At 34.8% G+C, this 14,854-nt stretch overlaps 1 pseudogene; it reads left to right on the plus strand.

The window, feature by feature from the left end:
• The first annotated feature begins 7,932 nt into the window (after positions 1-7,932).
• The window catches only part of LOC122755021, a 43,900-nt pseudogene continuing 36,978 nt past the window's right edge, over positions 7,933-14,854 (plus strand).

Below are 14,854 nucleotides of genomic sequence, written 5' to 3' on the forward strand. Positions count from 1 at the left end.
GCATCCTTTTGCAGATTTCCTACCCCAGGGGAGACACACCTAACTGCTGTCTACAGGTCAAGAACAAACATGCTTGTTCCCTCCATGCTTTCAAATGAAAGGCCTTTGTAGAGGGAGCCAAGACAGTGTGGTATAGATAGGGATGTCTTCTCATGAGGCCTAATTCAAATCATTCTTGCCTTACCCCCTCCCTCAGAGCAGCAGCTGGGCTCCTTCTTTGGGCCTGTTGTGTCTCTCTTTCTCATTCTAATAACCAAGTGCTATGCTAACAATGTTTGTTTGTATGACAATAAACCCTTGGGGCTTGAGTCCATCTGATGTTTTTGAAAATCTGTTAAATTTGTCCTAAGGGCAAAAATGCTTTAAACTATATTTCTCTTATTTTTCTGATTTGGAGCATTTTTTCATGTAGTTGTTAGCTTTGATTTCTTCTGCTGAAAAGAATGTCTTTTCAAAAAATAGGTCCAGTGGATCTAATTTCTAAAAAGTCTAATATAGAAATATGCTTTTCATAATTCCACATGTATAACTGATATCGTAATGCTTGGCTTCTCAATAGATCGGGTGAATATCTTGTTTGATCATGGATCTTGTCACTCCCAGGTTTCTAGAAAGCAGGGCACACTTGTCTGTGAACTGGAATAGCTAGACTAGATTCAGTGTTTTGTCTACAGAGCAGCTCATAGGAAGATCATTGATCATGATCTTGTAAAGAAGATCATGATCAATGGGTGAAGAGAAGCTAGAGGAAGGGAAAGAATTGGGAACTAAATTTAAAAGAAAATTAATGTCAAAATTAAGTATAATTTTTTAAATGGGCCCTAGTTTTATCAACTTTTATTCTGTTTAAAATACAGTTTATTTGTTTTGTTTCTCAGAATTTCAATTTCATGTTTAATTTTGTATATTTATTTTTTATTGCTTTTTAGTGCTTGCTTTTAGTTGCAAGCTAAATTCATTTTTTCTTCTTTTGTGATACACATTTTCCCTTAAATACTGCTTTGACTGCATTTCAAAAGTTTTTTTTAAGTTTTTCTTTCTTTGATATACTTATTTATTACTTTTGTTATTTATATTTGATCCAGTCTTTTTTAAAAAAATAAGTTTCTACTCACATCTTTTGCTTTCACATCATCTAGATTTTCTATTGTATCTGTCCCTTATCTGCTTCCAGAGAAAAGTCCCTTAAAAAGAAGAAATTTTTTAAAGGTTAGGGGAAAATTCAGCCAAATTAACTGCAATACAGAAAAAAGGATGAAATTATAGCTAGTAGTCCACACTCATACTCCCCAAACTCTACAAAGAAGCAGATGGATGTGTCTTTATGTACCTAAGTATGGTCATTATAATTTCAACAGATTCAATTTCATTTTTTGCTCCTGCTATTTTTTCCATCATCCATTGTAATCATTTATATTATTTTGCCAGTTCAGGTAGTTTTACTTTGCATCAGTTCATGATTTTCCCTAGTCAATATTTATCATTTCTTTATGCAGTTATAATCTCTTGCATTCGTGCATGACAATTTGTTTAACCATTCTACAAGCATTTGGTATCTAGTTTCTTTATATTTCTTTGGTACTACAAAAATACTGATAAAATATTCTATGTACATATGGTGTATTTCTCCTTTATCACCAACTTCTTTGGCATATATACCTAGTAGTGCAATCCCTGGGTCAAATTGCATAGGTCTTTTAGAAACTTTCTTTGCATAATTTAAAATTGCTTTCTAGAACAGCTATTAAAAAATAGCATTTCAATCAAAAATGCATCAGTCTGTTTTTCTATAATCTTTTCACTATTTACTATTCCATATTTTATCTTTTCCATTTAGTGTGATTGTGAAGTAAACATTTAGTGAAGTTTTGATTTGAATTATTCTTTTGGTTTATGGTGGGCATTATTTCATATAATTGCTAATGGTTTTGCATTTCTTTCTTTTAAGAATTGTTCCTTTTGATCACTTAATTATTGGGGAATGGCCTTTGACCTTATTTGTTCCTATTCTCTATATATCTTGGATTTTAGACCCTTATCAGAGGCTTTTTATAAGCCTTTTTCCCGTGGAATCCCCTTATTATACCACTTTCGTGACTTTTGATTAAGCAAAAGTTTTTCAACTTAATGAAAGTAAAATTATTTATATCTTTTTGTAACTGCTTCCATCCCTTCTTTGACTATCACCCTCCAGCTATGATTATTTAACAGAGAAAGAATCATGTGTGACAATAAATGCAATAATCTATTTTGTCCTTCAAAGTATTTTAAATTCTAGCAAGGTAAAATATCTACTTCTTTTTATTTTTATTTCTTTTTATTTGTTTTTGTTGTTGTTGTTTATTTGTTTTTTGTGCAGGGCAATGAGGGTTAAGTGACTTGCCCAGGGTCACACAGCTAGTAAGTGTCCAAGTGTCTGAAGGCGGTGGTTTGCACTCAGGTCCTCCTGATCCAGAGCTGGTGCTTTATCCACTGTGCCACCTAGCTGCCCCCTTCTCTTTTATTTTTAATGATTTGACCCTTATTATACATTTAACATATCCATTTTAAATTTATTGTGCTATAAGACATAAGATGTGTTCTAAACTTAATGCTGCTAGACTTCTTTTCAGGTTTTCCCAGTAAATCTCAACAAATATTCTGAGATTTCCCCCCAACATAATATATGTTTGTGGAGGCAGCTAGTTGCTTCAGTGCATAGAATTCTAGCACAGAGTCAGAAAGATTCATCTTCATGAGTTCAAATCTGGTCTTACACACCTACTTAGTTGGTGCGACTCTGAGCAGGTCACTTGACCCTATTTGCTTCAATTCTTCATCAGTAAAATGAGGTGAAGGTGGAAATTGACAAGCCACTCCAGTATCTTTGTCAAGAAAACTGCAAATGGGGTCAAGAAGAGTCAGAGATGACTGAAAATGACTGAAAAATTTATTTTTATATGACCCATTCATTCTTTTTATATTAATTTTATTTTTTCAATTATCAAACATTTATTGATTTTACCTTCCATTTAAGAAAAGAAAGAAAAACCTTGTAATGAATAAACAGAATCAAGAAAAACAAATTCCCCATATGGTTACATATAAAAATATTTATATCAGTTTACATTTTGGTTCACCTCCTCTTTGTCAGGAAGGCATACCATTTCTTTAAACACTGGTCTTGTGGAATAATGGTTGATATTTACATTGATAAGAGTTCTTCAGTGTTTCATTTTTTGCTCACATTTACATTGTTGATGTTAGTAGTATAAATTGTTTTCCTTTTCCTTTCTCACTTAAATCTGCATCATTTCATAAAAGTTTCCTTGCTTTCTCTAAAACTATTTCTTTCTTAGTTTTTATAGCACAATAGGTATTGCATTACATTCATATACAATAATTTGTTTAGGCCATTTCCCAATTGACTTCTCTCAGTAACTAGTTCTTTGCCACTACAAAAAGAGTTGTTTGTAAACTTTTTTATTATACTTTAAAACTTTTCTCTTTCTCTGATATTCTTAAGAGTATAATAGACCCAATAGTGGCATAATTGAGTCAAATGCTATGTACAATTTAATAAATTTTGGGGTAGAGTTCCAAATTGCTTTCCTGAATGGATAAATCAGTTTACAGCTTCATAAACAAGACATCAGTGTGTCTGTTTTCCCATAACCCTTACAACATTTTAAATTTTCTTTTTTGCCAATTGTTCTGATTTGATGAATGTGAAATAGACTTCAGGGTTATTTAATTTGTATTCCTCTTATTATTATTTATTTGGGGTATTTTCTTTAAGATTATAGCTGGCTTGGATTTCTTTGGATTGCTTCTTCATATCATTTAATATTTATTTAAAAATGCTTCTAATTCTTATAAATATAAGTTAGTTCCACATATAAATTGGAAATGAGAACCTTATCAGAGAAATGTTCTACAAAGAATGTCCCCTGCCCCACCCCAGGATAATTTATTTCAAGTTATTTCTGTCTTTAGCAGCATTGTATTTATTTTGGGGGAAAAATAACTTTAACAAATTAATTTATCCACTGTAATATTCTTCATTCTTGGTTTTGCCCAACTGATTATCTAAGATAATATAATTTAGTCTCCACTATAATCAAATCCTTTCTTCAATTAATCTTACTAATTATAATTTTATTCACTGCGGTAGGTCAAAGAGGTATTTAATAATTTTATTTACTGCATTTACTTAGGTGATTTTTTATATCCGTGTATTTGATAAATTTTGGTAAAGATGCAATGCAAAGTTGAAAAACAGGGATATACTTTAAATTTCCATAATTAATGAAGAGATATCCATAATATATAACTTTGAAAGAAATACATATTTATGAATAATAAATTCAGGTACCTAAATATTCTATTATTAATATTTCAATTTTTTTTGTTTCAGCCTATAGGCACACATTGAAATCCCCATAATTTTTATGTTATTATTTCTCCATATATTTCATTTAGTTTTTTACTTTAAGTACTTAGATGCCATGAAACTGAGTACTTGTATGTTTAATATTAATATTATTTCATTCATTCATCAGAATTAGTAATAAAAATTTAAGAAATAATAATAACAAGAAAGATATGGGATAAACCTGAAACAACTCAACCTTGAACTATTTTTAAAAGTGTTTAAATTTTTTAAGTAAAAATATACAACAGAAATGGCATTAATACTCATTAAAATAATTTTATCTAATCTTTAAACAAAAGACACTAATTACCACAAAAAAAAGAAAACAAAAGTGTCCAGAAAATATATTAGTTAGAAAATATCTTACTTACTTGCCAGTTAGAGATGACTGCCAAGATAAACACCAGAAAATATATGATTCATCTTTTAAAAGAAATTATCAAGGGGAAGAGAATGAAGATGGCAGAGAGGTAGAAGAGAAGTATCATTAATTTCTACCCCATGACTCTTCAGCATTGATCTGGAAAATGTACTTGAACTATTACCAACTGAGAAATCTGAAGGGGGAAAAAATCACATTAATTTTTCAAGATCAGCAAAGGAAACCAGACAAAGAAGTCTGTGAACACTGGGTACAGAGTCTAGTCTAGTCTGGAATAGCCCTATGACAAATATTCCAGTGAGGAAAGAGGCAGGGTACCAGGCAAGAAGAGTTCCCAAATCTTACGAAGGAGGCTGACCTTGTGTAGGTAGAAGGAATAACTGTCACTTGAAGTTCTGTACTATAAAATGGAGACAGTGTACTATTATATTCCAGAAGTCAAATGATATTTTGCAACCAGGAATAACTTACCCAGGAAAACAGAATATAATTGTATAGGCAAAAAGTAACTTTATAATATACAGTAATTAAGCAATATTGATGCAAAGAGCAAACCTCCTTAGGAAACCTACATTGGAGTGCAAACATAGGAATCAAGAGAAACATAAAAAGTTAAACTTAAGCAAACAATCATAATTAACTAAAGAAAAACCTACTGTTTGTATTCAGATGATACACATGTCCCTACAAAACCTTGTCATCATCAAATATCACAAAGAGAATCTATTTAGACAGAGAATTGTCAGTTGTTTTATTTTATTTTTTATTTTCTTAAAAGAAGAATAGAAAAGAAAGGCTAGGGGGAGATAGGTGGTGCAGTGGGTAAAGCAGTGGCCCTGGATTCAGAAGGACCTGAGTTCAAATCCAGCCTTAGACAGTTGACACTTACTAGCTATGTGACCCTGGGCAAGTCACTTAACCCTCATTGCTCTGCAAAAAAAAAGAAAAGAAAAAAGAAAAGAAAAAAGAAATGAAAGGGTAGAGGAATACATGGGGGTATGGAGAAAAAAGTGAGAAAGTATGTGGGAAATTATCTTACAAAATGAAGTTGTCCAAGTAGAAGTCTATACAATAAAGAAGGAAGGGATTGGAGAAGCAAGTGGCACTTAAAACTCTCACCTGAATGTATCAAAGGAGAGAAAATACACACAGAGAATTGGGTTGAAGAAACACATTTCATTCAACAGAGGGGAAAAAAGGAAGGGGTAAAGAGAGTAGAGTAGTTTTTGTGAGTAATTAGTCCTAATCAGATCAAATTCTAAGACATACAAATATAATTTTGATCAACCCTTTTTTACAGTGTCAATGGATTGGAAAGTAAGGGAGTACCCATCAAGTGTGGAAGAGATGAACAAATTAAAGCATATGGATGTGATAAAATACTATTGTGCTACAAGAAATGATGAATGGGATGCTTTCAGAGAAACCTGGGAATTCTTGTATGAATTGACATAGAGTGAAGTTATCAGAACCAACAGAAAAAAAAAATTATGATGTCAAAAATACTTTAGAAAAGCTAACTAGTTTGAAAGACTTAGGAACTCTAATCAATGCAATGACCAACCATGATTCCAGAGGAATCATATTAAAATATTTAATTTTTCTCTTAATAGAGACAATGGACTAGGAGTACTGACTGGAGACAAGATTTTTTTTACATTTTCTTGTTAACTTGGTTAATGCAGGAATTGGTCTAACTTGATAATGAATGTAACAGGGGTTTTGTTTTTCTTTCTTTCTCAATTGGAGAGTGAACTTGGTTGAAGGGAGAGAATACATATTTTCATTGTATAAAAAATCCATGACATCATACATTTATTTAAGTATTTTAGTATTATTGATTTATCTTTGGTGCCTTTAAACATATTTTCCACTGAATATCTCTTTTAACTATATCTATTTTTATTGTTTGCATTTTCTGAGAACATGATTGTCATCCCTAATTTATTTAGATTTAACCGAGACATATTAGATTCTACCCTGGCCCATCATTTTACCTCTGTGCTAATATTTATGGTTCAAGTGTGTTTCTCATAAACAACATAGGGTTGAATTATGCCTTCTAATTCATTTTGCCACCCTTCCCTGTCTATTGGATAAATTCTTCTTTCCAGAATTATTAGAAGCAAATGACAAAAGTAAAAGAGAAAACATTAATAGAGGACCATTGAAACTGAAAATTTGGCATACCCAACAATGTCATAGCCAAAATTTTGATCTTCTTCTGGTTCAAAGCAAAAAAAAAGTGCCACAAGCAGCCAGGAAGAAAGGGATAAAGTACAAAAGAAATATAATCATGCAGAATTATGAAGAAATTAATATAAAGCTTGAACCAATAGAATATTATTATATAGAATTCTATACCAATAGAATACAGAAAAAGGCTTGCAATGAGAATTAGCTTGTAAAACAAAAGCAAGAGTAATCCTTCAGGGAGAAAAATTAACCTTTAATAGAATTTGGAATTTTCCCACACTTCTGTTGACAAAACCAGAGCTGGTTAGAACTTTTAAAACAAGAACTTAGGATACAAGAGAAACCTGGAAAGGAAATATATTTAAGCAATTTGAAAGGGTCAAATGGTCACCATAAACATCTTTCCTAATAGGAGGAGAAGATACCATTATATTTATATTAAAATTCACCATATTTAAGGATAAAAGAAGAAACAAAGATCAACTTAGAATTTTAATGTGACTTTGGTTTTTCTTGTTTTTTATGAAAAATTAAGATAGAGGAAGGGAGAACAAATTAGGACAGAAATGAAGACATATCCATGTCCTTTTGTCATAATTAATTTTCATCAAAAGAAGAATATGAAAATATATAGTTTGGTCCAGGTGAGCCAGTATCTAATTATCTTCATACATCGGAATCAGGCAGGCTAAGAAAAGATAAATGCACACATAAGCTCTCAAATAACAGTCAGAAATCCATTTTATTTCTAGGTTCCTATCATTCCACCTAGCAATGGCAAATATCCCCAAGGGTCTATTTCTTCAGATGGAAAAGGAGCTGAGTGAAGCTATAGCTTAAAAAGGCCAAGGGCTTTCACTGCCTCCAGGGCCATCACCAGTCATCCTGATCTATGTCTTGCCACTGGAATCTGATTGTTCTGGATTACAGAGTGAGCGTAATGGCTTTGCACAGCTCTGCCACACTTCAGTATGATTCACTTGCAAGTCAAGACATCACACTCCTGCTGTTACTGGTCTTCTCAAGAAGGAAGGATGTAAAGGCCTCATCTCTAAAATATATAGGGAACTATATCAAATTTATAAGAATCCAAGTCATTCCTCAATTGAGAAATGGTCAAAGGATATGAACAGGCCGTTATCTGATGAAGAAACCAAAGCTATCTATTCCCATATGAAAAAATGATGCTCTAAATCTCTAATGATTAGAGAGATGCAATTAAAACAACTCTAGAGGTACCACCTGACACCTATCAGCTGGGCTAAAATGCCAAAAAAGGAAAATAATAATGTTGTAGAGAAGCTGTGGGAAAATTTGAACGCTAATCCATTGTTGTGGAGGCTGTGAACTGATCCACCATTCTGGAGAGCAATTTGGGAATGAATCGCCCAAAGGGCAATAAAGCTGTGCATACCCTTTGACCCAGCAATACCACTTTTAGTCTTTTCCCAAAGAACTCATGGAAAGGGGGAAAGGGACCCACATGTAGCCAAAAATATTTATAGCTGCTCTTTATGTGGCAGCAAGGAATTGGAAGTTGAGGGAGTGCCCATCAATTGGGGAATGGCTGGACAATTGTGGTATATGAATACAAGGAATACTATTGTGCTGTAAGAAATGATGAGCAGGAGGAGTTTCAGAGAAACCTGGAGGGTCTTACGTGAGCTGATGGATGAGTGAGATGATGCAGAGTGTTGATCTACTGTGATAGACTATATTCTTCTCACCAATGCAATGGCACAGAAGAGTTCCAGGGAACTCGTGATGGAAGAGGATCTCCAAATCCAAGGGAAAAAAAAAAAGAACTGCGGAGTATAGATGCTGAATGAACCATACTATTTCTTTTGTTTTTGATGCTGTTGGGTTTTTTTTTTCTATTTTGAGGTTTTTCATCATTGCTCTGATTTTTTCTCTTATAACATGACTAATGCAGAAATAGGATTAATGTTATTATGTGTATATATATATATGTGTGTATAGATATCTATATCTATATCTATATAGATATATAGATATAACCTATATTAGATTACCTGCTGTCTAGGGGAGGGGGAGGGAGGGGAGGGAGGGAGAAAAATCTGAAATTGTAAAGCTTGTATAAACAAAAGTTGAGAACTATCTTTACATGTAATGGAAAAAATAAAATACCTTATATGTAAAAAAAAAAAAAAAGAAGGAAGGATGAACAACAGAAAAATACTTCCACCCAGCAACCAATCACAGCCTGACCTCTCTACAGTAGTGAAGCAAGGATCCTAACACAAATCTTCTGAATCCAAATTCAGTGCTGTTTCCACTACGTCAAACTATATCCCCATGAAAAAAAAATTGAATTTCCATGGAAGACTTCCAAATTTCATGTATGTTAAAGAAGAAAAAAATGTAACAATGCCATTGAAAGGTGTGATTTACCCAACAAACAAGAAATTAAGCAACATCTGGGCTTCATTCAAATTGAATAATATAGATGAATATGATTAACTTTTAAAGCTGGATTCATTCACATTAGGTACTTTAAAAAACATTGATAAAATGGAGTATGGTGTAGTAGAAAATATTAGATTGGAAGTCCATTAGTGGGACCTCTGCTAGTTTGCAGAGAATTTGAACAAGTTGTTTAATACCTCGGGGCTTCAATTTTCTTAGTCAGATGAAGAGGATGGAGGAGGTTGTTCAATTCCTTATTTTTTTAGTCTCTGCTATGAACAAAGCATTGGATGAGATGCAGAGATTTTTAAGGGACATTCTCTGCCATAAAAGAGCTTTTAATGATATTCAACAGTAATCAATAAGTATTTACTAAATACTTAATACCCACCAGTGCTATACTAAATACTGAGAATACCAACAAAATACAAAAAGTATCATTCCCTCAAAAATCCTACATTCTAATGAGAAGAGACAACATATATAAATCTTTATACATCAGATAAATTCAGAGAAGATGGTAGGTGGCCTTAGAAGAGATTCCCATAGTAACTACAGGAACTCTTGTAGAATTCCTAAAGGAAATGGCACTTGAGCTGATTCTTGTAGGAAGCCAGGGGAACTAAATGGTAGAAATGACAGTGCTAAGTAAAGACATAGGGAGAGGGGGCAGCTAGTTGGTGCAGTGGATAAAGCACAGGCCATGGATTCAGCAGTACCTGAGTTCAAATTCGACTTCAGACACTTGACACTTACTAGCTGTGTGACCCTGGGCAAGTCACTTAACCCTCATTTGCCCCACAAAAAAACAATAAAGACACAGAGTCAGGACAAAGGATGGAGAAAGGAGATGGAATGTCATATTTGAGGAATAGCAGAATGGATATATTATAGATTTTTTGAAATGGATTACAATGCAAAGACACTGTAAATGTAGGAAGGATCCAGCTGGTGAAGAACTTCAAATGTCAAATAGAGAATTTCATATTTTATCTTGTAGGTAATTGGGACACATGAGAGGTTAATGAGTAGAGGAATAACATGGTCAAACTTGAACTTCAGGAAAATGTATTTGATAGCTGAGTCAAAGAGGATGGATTAATATGGCTCAAGACTTATTGAGGTAGTGGAACTAACCAGAAACTTATTGTTATAGCCCAAGCATATGATGTGATGAGGGCCTGCACCATCACAGTTATTGTATGAATAGACAGAAGAGACTGTACATAAGAGATATATATTGTGAAGGTAGAAGTGAGAAGATGTGACAAAAGATCCAATAACTGGAGTGAGTACAACAGAAAAGTAAAATAAAATGATGAGGTTCTGAGCCTGGATAACTGGGAATACAATGGTGCTCTCAACACTAATAGATGGTTGGAAAGACAACGAATTATGTTTTAGACATGTTGACTCTGAGATAGTTGTGTGACATTCAGGTCTAGATGTTCAAAAAGAAGTTGGTTTTATGAGACCAATGCTCAGAGAAAGGTAAAGTCGGGATGTATAGAACTGGAAATCTTTTGCATACAGAAGACAATTGAATATATGGGAGTTGAGGTTTTCAAGTGAGATATATAGAATGAGAAAAGGGACAAGGACAGAGAATTGGGAGATGCTCATGGTTACTGAGGGTTACCTGGATAAAAGCCATCAAAGGAGAGAAAAAAGATGAGAAAATCAGAAAAAAGCAGCATCTCAAAACACTAGAGAGGAGAAAGTATCCATAAGGTGATCAATGGTCAAATGCTGCAATGATTTCAAGGAACAAAATGGAGAAAATTCCATTAGTAGTAAATAGATGGGGGGTAACTAGGGGGCGCAATGGATAAAGCACCAGCCCTGGATTGAGGAAGACCTGAGTTCAAATCTGGCCTCAGACACTTGATACTTACTAGCTGTGTGACCCTGGGCAAGTCACTTAACCCTCATTCCCCTGCCCCCCCCAAAAAATTGATAGTAGTAGTAAATAGATGATTGATAATTTTGGAGAGAGTAGTTTTAGTTGAAACATAAGATGAGATGTCAGATTTGCAAGGATCATCAAGTCAACAGAATGTGTTATTCTTACTATATGCCAGGAACTGGATTAGCACTGGGGATAGAAATACAAAAAAAAAAAAAAGAAAAGCAATCTCTGCTTCAAAGGGCTAAAGTTATAAAGGGAATTCTGCCATTAGAACATAAACATTTAAAAGGGGATGGGGAAAGAATATATGTGTGGTTGGGGATGGGATACCTGTGTATTTTCATGGTGGTGGAAGCTGGAGAAAAGATACCAGGCTGGATCATCTGGCAAAAGATACCAGGGCTGGATTCTCAACATGGAGCTTTCAGAAGGAATCCACCAAAGGGAAAAAAGAGGCCACAAGGGTGAAAAGGTGAAAAGACCACAAGGGAGTAGAAATATAGCACTAGAGCTAGGGATATGGTAAGATCAAATGAACATTTTTTTGGTGAGGCAATTGGGGTTAAATGACTTGCCCAGGGTCACACAGGTATTCAGTGTTAAGTGTCTAAGGCCAGATTTGAACTCAGGTCCTCCTGAATCCAGGGTTGGTGCTCTATCCACTGCGCTACCTAGTTGCTCCTCAAATGAACCTTTTTAAAAGAAGGTGAAGATTTAGATCTCTTTTGCAGGATCAAGAAAGTAACTAGCGGAGGCGGCTAGGTGACGCAGTGGATAAAGCACTGGCCCTGGATTCAGGAGTACCTGAGTTCAAATCCAGCCTCAGACACTTGACACTTACCAGCTGTGTGACCCTGGGCAAGTCATTTAACCCCGATTGCCCCACAAAAAAAAAGAAAGAAAGTAACTAGCATATAGGGAGAGACTGAAGATTACAAAGAATTTGCAGATGATAATGGGGGCACTCTACTGAAGGGGATGGAATTAAATGTACATGTAAATGATTTGACTTTGGTATGTAGAAATGTTACATCGTTATTTGTGAATGGAGTGAAGGAAAACATAGCAGAAGGATATGAAATGAGCAGTGCGAGTTGAGGTCCTTGGCAGAAAGGCTGCGGGAAAGAAGGGTTGTGGGAAGCTTGAGGAAAGACAAAAGAGTTTGGAATAGACATAGTGGAGAATGGAATAGAGAAACAATTAGAGAAGAGTAGTAGAATTGCCTTTCTTTAGGCTATCCCAGTTTACATTAGCTAGCAAAAATCTGTACTGGACCCAGTTGATAAAGATTCATAATTTTCTCCAGTCCCAGAGTAGGAGTTTAGGAGGTGGCTGCTGGCATTAATCCCAAATTGAGATTTGGAAAGGAATCATTGATCAGGAAGCAAAAAGAATATAAAGTGGTGCAAAACTGAACTGGTTAATCAAGGGATCATGATTTTGAAGGGAAGATATTGTATCTATACCAGGGATTAATGGCCTGGGGTAGTACTATGGGATGGAGAGACTGAAGGTCATAATGAAGCTGAAAAGTAGGTTTAGGAGTAAGGCATAGAGAAATTCAAAGCCATTGAACATGGGAAGTAGATCTGGGTGATGGCAAAGTTAGGTCCTTTCTAGCTTTGACATTCTAAATCTGAAAATAAAATAAGATCTCTAAGAAGTTCTGTTACTAATAATATTGAAGAATTATAAATAAATGGTGCCACTTGCGGTTTTATGTGGAAAAAATGAAAGAGAAGGAAAAGTTTCAAAGATTAATTACTTTAAGATGTGTTTCTAAAGTCTCTTAATGGAATACACTTAGGATAACTTCACATTTATATGCTTCATATGGATTCAGTGAACTAAAATTTCCAAATATTTTAATAAAAAAGTTTGTTGTTTTCAAATGAGCAGCTACAATAAAGGAACACCATACTCTTTTAATATTATAATACTTCAAAAGCCTAGCTGTTGTTTCTTTCATTGTTGTGGGTACACTCCCTGCATGCCTCAGCAGACAGTTTCCTGAGTTTCCAAGGCCAAGAAACTCATGACCTTGTAACCTACTTTCTGGTGCTAAGTCTTTCAAATAGTATCCTTCAATAAAAGATATATGGCCCATCAAAGACCCACTGTCAAAGACTTTCAATTGGCTGCTGTCTGGTTTCAACTCCACAGAACAAGATGCCTCTCCTAGGTTAAGCTCATCATATCTAATTTCAGCACCATTCTGCTAACTCAGTCTCCTCTCCCCTCTGATTGGAGAGCTGGAGGGTGGCATATGAAACTCCTCCCAATGTCTTCCTTTAGAAAGGAATTTCAGGGGCAGCTAGGTGGTGAGTGGATAAAGCACTGGCCCTGGATTCAGGAGGACCTGAGTTCAAATCCGGCCTCAGACACTTGACACTTACTAGCTGTATGACCCTGGGCAAGTCACTTGACCCTGATTGCCTTACCAAAAAAAAAATAGTAATAATAAAGGAATTTCAACTGGCCTCTCACTTCACTCCACTCTGAATCACCTATTCTACCTGCTTTCACCTCCACAGAATAAGATGTTCCTATGAGTGGTTTCCCCTATTGTCCCTTCCTTCTACTTCTTCCCACTTTACTGCCTCCTTTTGTGTGTTGTATCCCCCATACATATTAGATTATAAACTCCTTGAGGGCAAGGACTGTCTTTCTTTTTAGCAATTGTACTCTCACTGCTTAGCACAGTGCCTGATGCATACTAAGTGCTTAAAGAAATGCTTATTGGATTGAATTGGATGTAGGAACAACCAGAAGTGGTGTTGACAAGGCCTTTGAGCTCTTTGAGTTGTCTCTATGACATAGAGAAAGACCAATGTGCAAGAAGATAACATCTCTCTGTGTTTGTCTCTCTGTTTCTGTCTCTCTGTCTCTCTCTCTGTCTCTGTCTGTCTCTATCTCTCTTGTCTGTCTGTCTGTCTGTCTGTCTGTCTGTCTGTCTGTCTGTCTCACACATACACACACACACACACACACACACACCCCGGGACAGCATCTTTCTTTATCTACTGCCTTAGTTATCAAGTAAAATAAGACCACAGATGAAGTAGCAGGTTGAAAATAGTATATATATAAAAAGAAGAAAATAGTATATATAAAGTCAATATTGGCAAGAAACAACACTAAAAATGCCAAGGTTCTTAATACTATGTTTATGTCCATCCTTACAAAGAAGAAAGAAAACAAGATTTACATTTTTAAGACTTACTTCAAGAATAAAAATTTATGCTAGAAAACAAATAGCTTGGATATGTACTGAAAGTTTGGAAGCTGCAATTATTTTAATCCTAGTTTCTAGTGCCCTCCAAATCTCCATCTCTGAAGACACTAGGAGAGTTCTGATGGGGGTCATGGTTTGAATTTTTTCAGCTACTACTGCTATATTTTCTCCATCCTATTCACTCTCCACACCTTTTATTTTATTTTCTATCTCCTTTCACCTTGTCCCTTCTCAAAATTGTTTTGCTTCTGACTACTCTGACTACCCAATCTGTCTTCCCTTCTATCACCG

This window comes from Dromiciops gliroides, chromosome 4 (genome assembly GCF_019393635.1).
Source record: "Dromiciops gliroides isolate mDroGli1 chromosome 4, mDroGli1.pri, whole genome shotgun sequence".
Lineage (NCBI taxonomy): Eukaryota > Metazoa > Chordata > Mammalia > Microbiotheria > Microbiotheriidae > Dromiciops > Dromiciops gliroides.